The sequence below is a fragment of the Pleurodeles waltl genome, chromosome 3_1 (assembly GCF_031143425.1).
Source record: "Pleurodeles waltl isolate 20211129_DDA chromosome 3_1, aPleWal1.hap1.20221129, whole genome shotgun sequence".
Lineage (NCBI taxonomy): Eukaryota > Metazoa > Chordata > Amphibia > Caudata > Salamandridae > Pleurodeles > Pleurodeles waltl.
The window spans coordinates 703,701,331-703,716,928 of record NC_090440.1 but is presented as its reverse complement, the minus strand read 5'-3'; the positions used below and the strand labels follow the sequence as shown (position 1 = coordinate 703,716,928).

The 15,598-nt window shown below is 42.0% G+C and overlaps 1 long non-coding RNA gene across 1 annotated transcript; it reads right to left on the bottom strand.

The window, feature by feature from the left end:
* Positions 1-5,982: 5,982 nt before the first annotated feature.
* LOC138283253 (uncharacterized) lies at positions 5,983-11,526 on the bottom strand. The gene is made up of 4 exons (XR_011201152.1): positions 11,430-11,526; positions 10,701-10,727; positions 7,544-7,591; positions 5,983-6,386 (listed from the first exon to the last, which is right to left on the bottom strand). It is a non-coding gene; the product is annotated as an uncharacterized lncRNA (long non-coding RNA).
* Between the last annotated feature and the right edge of the window lie 4,072 nt (positions 11,527-15,598).

Below are 15,598 nucleotides of genomic sequence, written 5' to 3'. Positions count from 1 at the left end.
ACCTTGTGCCTATGTGCATGTGTAGCTACATTGTGTCCACATACATGTTAGCACATGTGTACTATATGTGTACATATGTGTTTGAATACTTATTTGTGGGAATACTACATTGTTATGTCTGATATACAAATGTACACATACCAACAACACAAAATATATGATGGCTATTGTCCAAATCATGGTAAGGCATGGGACAGCCATGACAGTTTGTACTCAGAGGATGCAGTAGACTAGGACTGAGTTGACATCATGTTACCCCTGGCAATTTGTGTGTTCATGTGTGTACACTTAGTGTTGTGTTGTTGGTTTTGCCTTCATGATGCTCTGCTACATGTGTGACATATAGTTCCCCATGCATCTTAGTTGCAGGAGATACTATGAACACATGTGTCACTGAAGGTAGCCATATGCTGTACGTGTGTGTGTAAAGATATGTGTAGTGTCATTTCAATAACATATGACACAGTGGTGTGTTCATGGGATGTGAAACCTCACATATCTATCGTCCTGCATAGACACATGTTGGACTTTGACAAATGCCTATGTAGTCATATCAGGGCCACCTATGTTTCCATATGTCGGAACACATGTGAAGGTCATTTATTTCAGTCAGTGATCTTGTGATACATATGCCCTTACATTTCTGGTAGGTTGCCTTTTGTTTAGAATTCTATATACATTACCATGCTTGAGCCATTTAAGTGGTACATCTGTACTGAGATATGTGATATATGTGTGCATGCCACCAAATAGGCAGTTACATTCGTCCACATCATGTTTGTAATGACTGTTACATACAATGGCATACCACTGTGTAGCAGTGTGACAGTCTGGCATAGGTGGCAACCTACTCTTCATCACTGCGACACAAACCCATGGTTGCATGCGAAGGGGCTGATATATTGAGCTCCAGATTACTCAGGCCACTGTGCACATGCATCAGGCCCCTGACAATGTCAAAAGTTTATGTAGCCAGGGCAGTTGGGGTGTTTTGAGCGGGGATCTAGCCTCCTCATGATTGCTAATCAGCAGAGCAATGCACACTCCCCTGCAGACAGACACATGCACAATTGTGATCAAATGGGCTGGGATATCACATTTTCCTTTGCGGTACTTGATGTCAGTCTTCCCCTCTCATGTATAGAGGAATGGATACTTGCACGTGTTGGACATGTCTCATCATTTGATGTCCTTATTAATTTCCATGGGCAGCCTGGTTAGGGGTTGCATCTCTGTTGTGACTTCTATTTTGGGAACATGCCAGGGGACAGATGGTGTTATCTGTCACTGCCTCCTGTCATGTTGGCATGCAATGGACAACTAACAGGTTATGGTTGTGGCAAACATGACTGGGTTATGTACTGACCTGGCCACCCTCTCTGTACACATGTTGGATGTTCACATGTAGACACTGATGTGTTGCACAGTCAGTATTGGTCTATGTGCGTTCCTTCTCTATGTTTTACCGCATTACTTGTAAGATATATTTTGTCTCCTACATTGCTCCCATTCTTTAGGCTGCTATCACTTGGTGCACATCTTCTACAGCAACATTATCTGGTCATACCTGGACAGGAGGCAACATGTGACTTGTGTAAACTGTAGATGCACACATCTTCTACTATTGGCTACATGATAGTTACCATCCCATTGCCGGTATTTGTAAGATGTAATGAGTGCCACACACACATGACATTATGCCTACCACAGCACTTGTGTTGTCTCTTACCAGTAACTCTTACCAGGACTGAATTATGTTGATGTGTGAAATCATCTCAGGGCTGCTTTTTTTTATTAGCCAAAGGCAACATATATGGCTACGTCTACTCCTATTCATTTTTGGATGGGTCTCTGACATATTTGGACATTGCTGGACATAGTTGCACATCCCACACCTGATTGGCATGTTGGAGCCCAAACATGTATGGGATAATTTGTAACTGTTGCTACCTTGCTCTTGTTCTTGCATATGAGTGACAATGAGTGGTGTGTATTGCTATGTGCTGTGTGATGTTGTTATAGAGAGCATACTAGGTAACCATGCTGACACATGCCAACCATTGTTGGTACTAGCAAACCCTTTACTACCTAGGACATACACCCATACATCAGCCTTTACATGTCAAGACAGCAGATTTGTGTGAAAAGTGTGCATCTTATGTACATAGGGAGTGTAACACACTCTGCCTACATTTACCCAGACAATAATTTGGTGGTGCATTGCCCATTTAATTCTTAGATCCTGACAATGGGTCATATGTTTGGATAGTGATTCAGCGCCCATAGCTGCTTCATTTTTCTGGCAACCCACAGCACCCTTCACAGCCAACCTGTGTGTGCCTTAAGTGAGTTACAGCCCACCATGTGTCAGGGTTGTGCCCAATAACAGAGCCAGGATATAATCCATAGGGCAGGCTCTGCCTCTAACATTGATTACAAACCCTGTACAGTTACTGAAGGTCCATAGTTACCAATGATGCCCCCCCCTTGTCACACATGCACTGTGCAGGCAAAGCAGCAATCATCCTGAGACATGACAATGTTCAGTTCATACATTACTTAAACACAATTTGATCACAGCCCCTACCTTATGTATGCCCACCTTGCATACATCTTGGTAGGCATGGTGATGATGTGGGGAAAGGTCTAGGAATTAGCACTTTGCCCACTTAACAGCACGTTAAATGTTGTGGTGCATGGATCTAGGCCTTCAAAAGTCACATGCCCGTGAATTGTGTGTCACCGATATGTGAAATGGTGGCAGTAGACCCTCTTACATCACAAACGATGTTGCTACCATACTTGTAACTATTGTGTTTCTTACCTCACCGGTGTTTTGAAAGCAGATGTGGTGGGGTGTGAGGGGTATCATTGCATCCAGGACCTTAGGTAGGAAGACCGAGAAGGATGGCTGGGACATACCAGCCACCTGTGCACCTGTTATCTGAAAAGATCAACACGCGAGCATATAAAGGACAGCAAGGAGTTTTGTCATGGGTGTAATAGTTGGAGGAGTTTCCACCCTTGCTGTGATGTGTGGCACTATGTGGTGCCGCAGGCGAACAATGGACTCCCGGTTCAGTCGGTAGATCATGATGACATCTTGTTCCTTGTGCCAAAGTATGGTTGTTCACTGTCTGAAGATCCTCTCCTACCTTCTGCGCTGCCTCTGTGGCTGTTGTGGTGGTGTTTGGGACTGCTGCAGTGGAGGGACCTGTTGTCTTCGCTGACGTCTGTGGTGTGTGCCAAGCTAGAGCAGTACCACTTCTGTGTTGTCCTGGAGTTTGCAAATGCTCTTTCTTTGTGTCTTCCTTAAGTGGTGGTGCGTGGGCCTCATTTTAACGCCTGGTCTGACCAGGCATTGAATTATGACGCTAATCGGTCTTAGCCTAATTTTTGCGGTCCGCTTCCTTGGTGTGTGTCTGTTTTGCGTCAGGGGGTAAATATGGCGCAAGAGGGCAAGCGGCATTACTTGGAAGGGAATGCCTACCTTGCATGTCATTGTCGCAATGAGACGCAAGTTGGGTTGGTGCTTCCAGAAAATGAAGCTACAGGAGTCTAGGATCAAAATATAAGTATGGAGTTAAGCTATGGCACTACGGCGGTGCTAACTTTCCATAAATATGGGCCTCATCCTTAGGCGGTTCCTGACATCTTTAGTGAAAGGTTTGCGTAATCTGTTTTGCATGTAGGCAGCTGTCCTAGGAGATGGTGTCATTTAGGAGGAACAGAGATGTGTAATATTTTCCGAATCAAAAGTATCTTGTAATAAAGATGAATGAGAGTTGGAAGGGCCATTCACAGCCTTGGTGTCCTCAAAACTCCTCTTTTATAGGACCGGAAGCCAAGGCCTGATTTCCTTGCAATAAGAGGCATCAGTATCTCTGTCCGAGTTCTCAGTGTCCAGACAGGAGGCAATACTATCTGTAGCCTCATCATATACATAAGGAAGAGGGGCAAAAAAGTCTAAGTGTGCTTGTTTTAGATTTTCTAGAGCATTCACTCTAGAATGCTTGGCTGACTGCTTGGGAAGATATGTAGTTGGTACCGAAGAGCCTCCGGGGGCTTGAGTTTGAGGACACGGCAAACCTGAAAAAAAGGACTGTAGCGGTGCAGCCATGTGGCCCAGCAAGGCTGTGAACCTCGTCTGCATGTAGGTTTGAAGGGACTGACCAGTGGCAGGTCTGTCTGGACCAGTACAAAATCAACTACACCCTTAGGTGTCAAATCAAAAGGCACATTGGCTGGCTTGCTCTGAGATATCTGTAAGTACCCCCAGAATTCAGCAGAGATCAATTAAAGTCCCTAGAAATATCACCCTAATGTTTTGAAGGGTAGTGCCTGCTTCTCCCTCAGAATATACTGCAAATTGAGGGAGGTTAACCCAGGCATGGCACAAAAATACCAGGTTTAGGCAAGAGCAAATAAAAATGTTTATTATAAATGGAATACACTATAATATGATTAACCCTCAGGTAAATACCTGTGCTCAATTATTATTGCAGCCCAGCTATTGGGCATCCAAGTGTTACATTTTTAAAGCTCTGAGTAGAGGGCATCAATATGCTGGGAATTCCATAAAAGGAGGTGAGGCATCTTATGCACAAGGAAAAGAAACACCTCAGAGGATGGTTGCAACACTCACAAAGATGGCCTCCATCAGAGGACTGCCTCGTGAGGAAAGCGTAGGCCGTGCTGCCCACTAGCAGGCACGCCGGGCTGAGGGTGAGTTTGCCGGAAGGAGAGAGGCACCAGGCAGGATGTTGGACGAACAGCAGCAAAGAATGACAATTCTGAAGCGGTCAAACTAGAGGACCAGAGCCAGAGCACAAAACAATGCAGCTTCTGCTGAAGATGACTCTCAGAAAATAACGATGGGGCAGGAAGTTTATTGAGAAAAGTCTAACCAGTGGAGGCAAAGGACAGAGAAAGCGCCACCAACAAAGTCCACACAGTGGATTCATGAAACAAGAACCTTGATAAATAGAATAATGAGGTAGTTAACAGGGCTGCCGAGCAGCAAAGAAGAGGGGGTGCTTATAGTGGTTACCCTTGTTACTAGGTCTTCATGAGTGGTGATAGATTATTGGACTTTCTACTATGGGATATGTAGTTCATGTTGAAATTCTGGAGTTTGTAGTTTTGCTTCTACAACTCCATGGTTACTGTGTATGTTTACATGGCTGCAGTTAAAGTAAAGAGGAGAATGCATAATCTGACGCCTGCTGTCATGTCATAGAATGTACAACAGCATTTTGCAGGAGACAGGAACTGATGAAGGTGGAATGTGCCCTGTGCTCACATCAAAAGCATCATTCACATCTAGTAGAACGCATCCTGCTTTCTAATCAGGCTTTAAACATAAAGGCAACACAAAAGTAACAATAAAGTAAAAACACGAACACTGGCACAGAAGGGAACTACTTTGTCTCTGGATGTACTGCTTGTGAAAGAACAAAATACAGTCACTCAAAGTCAAGGTAGCCAGTGGCTAAAGCTGGTTGGTCCACTGCTCTGTGCTGTCTGCTGTAATGGACAGAAGTAAAATGTGACTGACACAACTGCAGACCAATGGATGATGAGAGCTGGCTGAAAGCTCCTTTGAGTAAGTATAGTAAAGTCAAAAGGTCTTGGCTAATGCCAGACCTACAAATACTGGTGTAATAAATCCATCAGGTAAGCTCTGATTGGGAGAGGTCTCTTTCTTCATGTAAATTGTGACTGACCTATTAACTATACCTAAACAGAACCACAGAACAAAAGTTAATCCAGATTTCCCAAGGTGACCATTGGCTCACTTTTGGTACCTTGGCCTGAGTCTCAAGGCAAGCCTACAGAGAAATACGTACAGTATTACAGCTAACCAAACCAACCAAGTTACACTTAATGAATTAGAGAATTTACTGCTTTAAAGCAGGCTAGATTAAAATGATGACAATGAAACCATTTAAAATCTACAGTTATGAAAAAAAACAATAAAAGTGAAAAGGGAGAAAAATATTTTTTAGTGATACCAATGTACCTTTACATGTATGGATAAAAAATTGAATACATTTACATATAATTTATCCACTAGCAAAGATAAATGAAGTCATTTTTTATTAACAATCTCCTAACCATGTGCTTAGCTAGTGTAGGACCATAGTAGAGACCCAGCAACAAAAATAACATTTCTCCAAAATATCACTAGGGAGCCACCACAGTGCACCAAAAACATCATTAGCTTTCACAGATGCCAGAGCCTAGAGTAAAGTGTAGTGATCTATCTTGGTTGATGCTTCAGAATGGTGGAGTTGTAGGGTTTTTCGCATGTGCATTCCTGGTTTCTTGAGATCTGGCAAGTGAAGCCACTCCACTTAGTAAAAGCTGTCGGGAGCATGCCATGTCTAAAAACAAGAGCACAAACCTCCAGTCAGTACTGAGACAGTTAACTGGGAGATGACATTTATGCATCATGTCTCATCAGTTCCATGACCTTTAGCACCCAATTACCCCTCTTTAAAAAAGGTTGCTTCCACAACTACCAGCTCCATACACCCCACAAACCCAAATGTGCACTCTACTAACAAATAGGAAAGTACAGTGGTGCCCACATAGCATGAGGCATTTCAACATTGTAACCAGATGTATTCACTAGCACAGCTAGCAAGGATTAAACAGAATGTCAAATGTCCCACACCCCAAATGAGATACACTCCTCTATGGTGACCCTACTCATCTGCCACTCACATAGGTTTGGTTGGCATGTCACAGTGATCCAATTGTTTTCTGAACACAACCAAAGAGAAAGTGGAACATCGAGCTCAACACAACTCTCACTATATTTAGTATGGTCTTCCCAGCTACCAACCCATGGTTCTTTAGACAACCCACAACCGCAGACACATACGTCTGCAAGTAAAAGTACCACAAGTCCAAGTTCTTGGTTAATGTGTGCTTTATAAAAATTGCAGAACAGATTGCACTAGTGGATATCACCACCAACCATATTATGGTTCAAGACTATTAAGGACAGAATATCGAGGGCTAAAATATTGAAAGGTAAGTGTATATATGGAATGTTAAAAATTGAGTTACTGATTTACTGGGGTATGAGCCCCGGTCAAGCAGCAACTAGAACTCTAATCAGGGTGAGTGTCAGGCAAACCCTAAATTGGCCTGTTCTCATTCTCTGGCAGCTTGCCACAGAGCAATTAGGCTTAACTTAGATGCAGTGTGTAAAGTACTTGTGCAACTCTGAGTTATGCAGCCCTTTGTGTGGGGACTGGACACAACCTATTCAAGTGTAATTGAGGGTGTGTCCAGCTCCTTCCTCCCATGATCCCAGGGTGGCCCATCTAGCCATACTTAAGCTCCCATTGTATGTGGCTGTCCAAGGGGAATCAACAAAGTCCAACTGTCACCCACCCCAGACAAGTGATCAGAGAAAGACAGCACCAAATGGCAAAAAGTAAGACAATACCAACATATTAAAAGTGATCCAAACAATAAACATGGGCCCGTTCAACATAATTTGATAAGTTATTCAAAGGATCATGCAAACCTTCTTCAGCAGGTCCATGTTCATTTCTTCCATAATTACTTGAAAGTACTTTAAACAAGAATAAATAAGTCAACTTTCAAAAAGAAAAACTCAGTGAAAAGCTACCTCTGTTCAAAATAAATCATTTTAAATGATCATCATTTTTTAATCAAATGTGTACATAATTACAAGAACAAGAGAAATTGCGTCATATTATACAAGAACAACTTTTTTAAGTTGTGGAAATGTTGTCAAACATATTAGACAATAATGTTACACTATAACCAAAGTCCCCTGTCCTGGTGCCATAAAGTGTAAGTTAAGAGGATAAGAATATCACACCACCCCACTCCTTCACAAAAAACAACAACAAAAAAATCAAACAAAAATAAATACAATTATTTTGTCAACAACAATCTATTAAAATTCCATATCCTACTATTCTCCAACTTAGCAGCACCTTTGAACACCTTGATCATTCTTAGAGGGTTTCCAAAATGCACACCACTCGGAGTTTCTTTTTGTAAGTTCACTCTTACCACATCCCTAACTACTATCTTAATGTCTTTTACTCCTTTGCGATTGTCAAAATACAATTTCCTTTTGATATCTACAATCAATTCTCCTAATCTACTTGCATCCATTTTTTCTTCAAAAGTGACATAAGAATCACCATACGGCCTTATCCAGGATACATTTTAGTTTTAGGTTTACATTTTCAAAGCCTCTTTAATGAGCCGATCGCCACATTCTTTTGTGGATTTCCCCACACATGCCTTATTGCAAGGGCATTTTATAATGTACACCACATGTTTTGTATTACAATTTGTTAATTCCAAATGGGTAACTTTTTGACCATTATATGTGATTACAGTTCTTTCAATTGTCCATAAGCAGGCAGAACAATTGCCACATTTATGATGGCCTTTGAGTGGTGGAAGGCCAAACATTGATCTCAAAGAAATTGGTTCGATTATGATTTCTGTGTTGGAATATATAAGTATTTCATGAATGTTTTACTTGTGTTTGAGGGCAAGCCCATGGGCACTTATCATGGGGTGTAAATTCTGTATCAAATGCCAGTTTTTAAAAATGATTTTCTTTATTTGATTGGTAGGAAAATTATATGTTGTTTCGCACACCAACCCACTCTGTTCTGCTCTACTCTATCCCATTGCACTCTGTGCCATTGCACTGTATGTCACTCCACTCTCCATCACTGAACTCTACACCACTCTATTCTGCACCACAGTACTCTATGCCAGTGCACTCTATTCTGCCCCACTCTACTCTACAGCACTCTGCTACACGTTATGCCAGTGCACCGTATGCCACTACACTCTATGCCACTCTACTCTGCATCACTCCACTCTATGCCACTGCACTCTATACCAGTGCACTCTAGGCTAATCCACTCTAAACCACTCTAATCTATTCTGCACTAGAGGGAGGCAGAGCTCAGGGAATTCTACTCTGGGGAATTCCGTTGCGATAGCTAAACACTCTGTCAAATTCAGCAGAGTTTGCGGTGCGCAAATACCGCCTGCCCCGCCTACACATATGCAAATAAATAATGTTCAGACCCAGTGTCCCTGCCCCTGTGCCCATACAACGATCGGTAAACACAGGGGCGCGTCCTGCCAATAGTGTGTCTCATGCGCTTTCTGGACACGTCTTGATTGCCTATTTCCACAGCCCAGACTCATGGGAAATGTAGTCCCATGAGTCCGGCAGCCTCCTTTCTAATCAGAGAGGCGCGTGCTGAACTGAAACTCATACGCCAGTCTCCTCCACACCTCTCCACTCTATGCCACTCCCCTCTACATTACTGCAATCTACACTGTGCCACTCCCCTCTAAACCACTCTATTCTACTCTACGCCATTGCACTGCACGGCTCTCTACGTTACGTCACTGCACTGTATGTCACTGCACCCTATGCCACTAAACTCTACAACACTTAACTCTAGGCCACTCTCCTCCTCTCTAGGCCACTCTACTCCTCTCTACGACACTCCACTGTACGATGCTTCACTCTGACACCATGCTCCATTAAACTCTACTCCACTCTATGCCGCTCCACTCTGTGTCCCTCCACTCAGTGCCCCCTCCTGCCACTCAGTGCCCCTCCACTCGACTCTATGGCACTCCAATCTATGACACTTTACTCTAAGCCACCTTTTGGTACAGAACTTCACTCTACTCTACTCCTATCCATGCCACTCCACTCTATGCCAGTCTAAAACACTTTACTCTACAACACTCTATGTCACTACACTCTACGACACTCCACAACACTTTACTCCACTCTATGCCATTCCACTCTACTACACCACTCTATGCCACTCTACAACATTCTACTCCACTCTCTGCAACTCCCTCTACGCCACTCCATGTTACTTTACTCCACTCTATATCGCTCCACTCTGCTATACACCACTCCTTTCCAAGACACTCTGTGATAATCCACTCTATGACACTCTATGGCACTTCACTCTAAGACACTCCACCAAACTGTACTCCACCCTATGCCATTCCACTCTACTACACTACACCACTCTATGCTACTCCACTCTATGACAATCCATTTTGTCCTACACCACTCTACGACACTCTATTCCACTCTACGCAACTCCCTCTATGCCACTCCACATTACTTTACCCCAATCTATGCCACTACACTCTGCGCTACACTATGCCACTCTACTCCATGATATTCAATGCCCCTCTATGACACTCTGCTCTACTCGTATTACACACAAAGAGAGATCTGGGAGTGTGTCTCATTCCCATACTACCTCCCTGACACAAGAATCAACAACACAACTCGCATGGGGAATTTTGTGAACAGGTTAGTCTGGCCCGTTCAACTAGTCATCAGATCACGGAAGTGGTGATCTAATTAATGGCATGGGGTGTGGTGGTGGTGGCTGTGTGCTCTATAAGAGGTGGTGGGTGTTCCCCTTACAAAATAGGTGGTCTCACACACATTATAGTGTCATGCTTCATCATTTGACCACTTATCCCCACCCAGGTAGGATGATACCACCTGGGCTGACTCAACCTCATTGTTAAAGGAACTCTGAGGGAGTGCTAAAATGATATCTTTCAGGATAAAGCGGGGATGGCTGGCTAAGATTGAAAGTGAGCAAAATCATTAACATGCACACTGGGCCTACCTGAGGAAAAACTCTGTCAAGGAAGACCTATAAGGGAAAGAAAATAGTGGGATGAATTAAGAGCACAGCGAAACACAGTGTGTGTGAGTAATCACTGCAAGCCACTGCACACACATTGTACAAAACCATGCTAAGGGTGACACATACAACCATGAAAGTACTATTGTTGTAGAGATAATTCTGTACAAGGCTCATTTTAGGACCCTGAATAACACACATAGGGACTAAGGGCCAGATGTAGCAAAGGTTTTTACCCATTATGTGTCTATGGGAAAAAGTGTTCGTACATATGGCCCTAGATCTCTTACCATATAAGGGAAGGGCAATTAGCACCGGGTATGGGAAAGGGAGGGGTGTTGCCCCTTGTAGTCACATTCTGTGAAGGAATGAAGTTCGAATCAGAAAGGAATTCTAGTAGGGTGTCATAACATTAGGTCAGAAGTGCGTAAGTTGAGTACTCTAAATGAGGCACAATAACCAAAAGAATATCTGTCTAGTACACAAATGTCACAGACTACTAGTTATTGACAATATGATATAGGCATGAGTAAGGAAACGTAGAGAATCGCCCAGAACTCAAAACACAAAAGTAGAAACCAAAAAACAACAGAGACGAGTAACAAAATACATACAAAACATAAAAAACAGCATAAATCTTATCTTGTGGTGGGAAGAGGTCCCAGAGCGTCTGCTTGATGTGGCCCCCCATGGTGAGGTCAGTGGACTTACTACTCCAAAGGTGGCAATCCATTGTGCAACCTAAACGGGTCCCTATCCCAGCCGCTTGCACTAGTGGGCTGGGTCAAGGAGGATCTAAATATATCTGGTCGACTACTGTTAAGAAGAAAACGTTACGACATTCATGTGAATTACAAGCTTTTATTCGCAACGTTAAAACGACCCCGATAACAGGACATCCGAAGCTCGTCTTTCTCTTAACTGTCTTTCTCCTCCACCTCCCTTCGAACTCCCGTTGCCTAGCGATGCTCGAGCCCAGTGTAAACACGCACTGTGCGCGAGCATCGCAACACATCTTCCCCCTAACAAACAGAAAATACAACAATAAGGAAAGAATTTAAAAAACAATTCCAAAAACAAAAACAATTTTACCCTCACAGAATAATAAATTCACATTCGTAGCATTACGCAAAACAAACATAATCCTGAAATTTGCTTGGTGTCCTGACTAAACGACCACACCTGCTTGTTTTCCTTGCAGGCACACCAAAATGATTGTTAACAGTAGGTACATTAGGCTGTACATTTGAGTTATAATCAGGATCATAGGAAGGCGTATACTTCCAATCAACTAACCAGTCAAATTTGCATACCTTGCGTTCTGGGCTGATAACTTTTTCTTCCTTCCCAACCAACCCAGAATTAACATTCCTACACATGGACAATGATGACATGTGCCAAACCTTACCATCACTTAATAATGCAGAATTACAAAAAATTCTATCTACTTTAAGGGGATCTGAAAATCGATTATTACCTTTTTTTATGAAACCTGGTTTCTTAACTCTCACCACATCACCAACTTTTATGACTTGTTCTTTACATTTGTGTTTTGCGTCATAGTACATTTTACTTTGCACTTGGGAACTTTTAATGTTGTGTTTAACTTGTTTAAGTGCCCAATCAGCCTTTTTATCCCCAGAACTCCAACCCACATTATCTTTCCCTGTGGGAATTCTCCCTCTCATCAACACAAATGGAGAATACCCTGTAGAAACACAAGGTGTCGTCCTGTATGACCATAAATTCCGCATTAATTCACATCTCCAATCCAAATTGTTGTAATTGGCCATTTGGATGACGCCCTTGATCACCCGATTGAATCTCTCCACAGCACCGTTCCCTGCCGGATGATATAAAGCCGTAGTATTATGTACAATACCTTTCCCCTGTACAAAATCTTTGAAAATGCGAGACATAAATTGAGGTCCATTGTCACTTACTATACACTTAGGTAAACCCTCTTTCAGAAACACCTTGTCCAGGAATTGTATAACTGAATCCACATCAGCCCTATTAACGATCTCAACCTCTGGCCATTTTGAAAAATGATCAACCAAAACTAATAAATATTTTTGTTTATCATCGTACATTATTGGCCCTGCAATATCTATGCCTATCCTTTACCAAGGTCCATCTGGACACGGAATAGGATGGAGAGGTGGTCTTAATGTTACCTGAGTCTTGTCAGACGAATTACATGCATAGCAATCTCTAACTTTCCTTTCAATGTCTGAGTCCAAATCTGGCCACCAATAAGTACACTTAATTTTGTATTTGGTTTTACCAATGCCAAGATGACCTTCGTGACATATATCAATAATCCTGTTTCTTATAGATGTGGGGGGAATAACCCTGCCATTCCTAAAAATTAGACCACCTTCCAGAGAAAGTTCATGTCTCAGTTCCCAAAACACACGCATACTATGATCTAACAAATGTTTATTAGGCCATCCATTCTTGATATATCTGCTAACTACACCAAAGATGTCATCTTGAGCTTGAGCTTGTTCCCAGTCCTCTTTGGTAATACCTGGACAATCAGCTAACACATTGGCTACTGTAAAATTTTCAATATCAGTATCCTCATCACTCACAACAGGTAAAGGCATTCTGCTTAAAAAATCTGCCACCACATTTTTGACTCCCGGAACATATTGTACACTGTAATTGAAATCTAAAAGTCTAACAGACAAACGAGCTATACGTGGTGATGCAGAAATTAACCCTTTAGTTGTCAACACTTTAGTGAGCGGTTTGTGGTCACATCTTAACAACACATGAAAACCCCAAATGAACTGTCTGAAATGTTCCAAACCCCAAACACATGCAAGTGTCTCACGCTCAATCACAGAATACCTTTCCTCAGTCGGTGTAATCGAACGCGAGGCAAAAGCTATGGTCCATTCAACTCCCTTTTCATCGATCTGGGATAACGTTGCACCTATGCCTTTAGAACTGGCATCCGTTGTGACAACATTTTGCAACATGGGGTCAAAACCATGAAGTGGTGGGGCATTAGCCACATCATTCTTTATTACCTCACATGCTTCATCACATGCCTCACTCCAAACAAACTTAACATTAGTTTTAAGAAGTTGACGCAGAATATATGTTTTTTCTGAGAAATTGTGTACGAATTTGGCATAAAATTCGGCCAATCCTAAGAAAGCTCGCAAATCATCTTTAGATTGAGGTCTTGGGGCATTTTTGACAGCATTAACTAATTCCAATTTGGGTTTAATACCAGCATCTGAAATTTCATGACCTAAATAATTAATTTTGTTAAATGCAAATCTGCATTTATCAATTTCTGCTGTCAAACCGTGTGTGCTCAGTCTATGCAAAACATTATCTAGATTACAATCATGTTCATTTCTGTCCTTCCCCATTATCAAAATGTCATCCTGAAAAATCAGTACATCCTTTATGTCCGATAATACCTTGTGCATTAACCTCTGAAACATAGCTGCTGCAGAAGCCAACCCAAAAAGTACTCTTTTAAATCTGTAACAACCAAAAGGTGTCACAAAAGTTGTTAAACTTCTACTATCTGCATGTAAAGGCACCTGATGGTAAGCAGCTTTAAGATCAATACTAGAAAACCATCTGATACCTTTAGTGCGAGTTAACATTTCGTTTATTTTTGGCAAAGGAAATTGATCAATTAGAATACTCTCGTTAAGATCTCTGAGATCCACACAAAGTCTCAATTTGCCTTTTTTTTTTAACTACAACTAAAGGTGCGACCCATTCTGCGGATTCCACGGGTTCAATAATGCCATCTGACTGAAGTTTTTTAAATTCTTCTTCTACTTGGTCCCTCACAGAAACAGGTATGTTTCTGACTTTGTGAATACAAGGTGTGGCATTAGCTTTCATTTGTATTTTATGTTGGAAACCCTTTAGTTTTCCAATTTGGCCAGAAAAAACATTGGGGAATTTTTTTGCAATAATTCCTGAGAAATCTTCTGTATGTTGTACAATAGACACCGGAGTACTACTACTGGGGTTCAAAATAATACCCAGCTTTCCTTGGTCCTTCCAACCCAGTACGGACGGCCCGAAACCGCTACATATACCTTGCAGTACGCTTGTTTGGGTTTAAATTCAATTAGCAAATTTCTGTAACCCACAATTCTAATAGGTTCACCCGTGAATGTTTTGGGAGAAATATCTGTTTTTTCAAAACAATTACCTAAGAATGGTTCAAAATATTGTTGCCAAATCTCCTCATTAAGAATAGTGTAGGGAGAACCAGAATCCGCAACAACCGAAATATCAATGCCAGCAATCGTGACATGGCATAAGGGTCTACTAATGTTGTTTTTGACATTCTGTACCTTATCATCAACATTCAGAATGCATAAATTAGAATCAGACTCCTCCGATGACCCGCTGTCACATTCTCTCACACACTTAACACTCGCGTCACCCCCACCAAATTTTCTTCTGCGACACACTTTAGCAAAATGTCCCAAAACACCACAGTTTGAGCACTTCTGATTCCGAGCCGGACATTTCCTATCATTTGCCAGATGAAATTTGCTGCCACATCTGAAACAATATCTTTTGTCTTTCAGGAATAAATTCTCTTTCTCCCCTTGATACGAATGGACTCTCTTAGATGATAATTCATTGTTTTTCTTGAATATGGCAATAGTAGCATGGTCTTCTAACTTCGAAAATAATTTTTCCTCACTGCGCAGAACAGCCTTTGCGCATCTTCCAGTGAGTTCAGCTCTTTTGACCATGTCAATAACTTCTCGTAACGGTGCTTCCCCTCTAGACCAAAGTTTCTCTTGGATATGTGGATTGGCAGTGTGCATTATAATTTGGTCTCTAATGAGTTCGTCATGAAGATTACCAAACTTGCACGA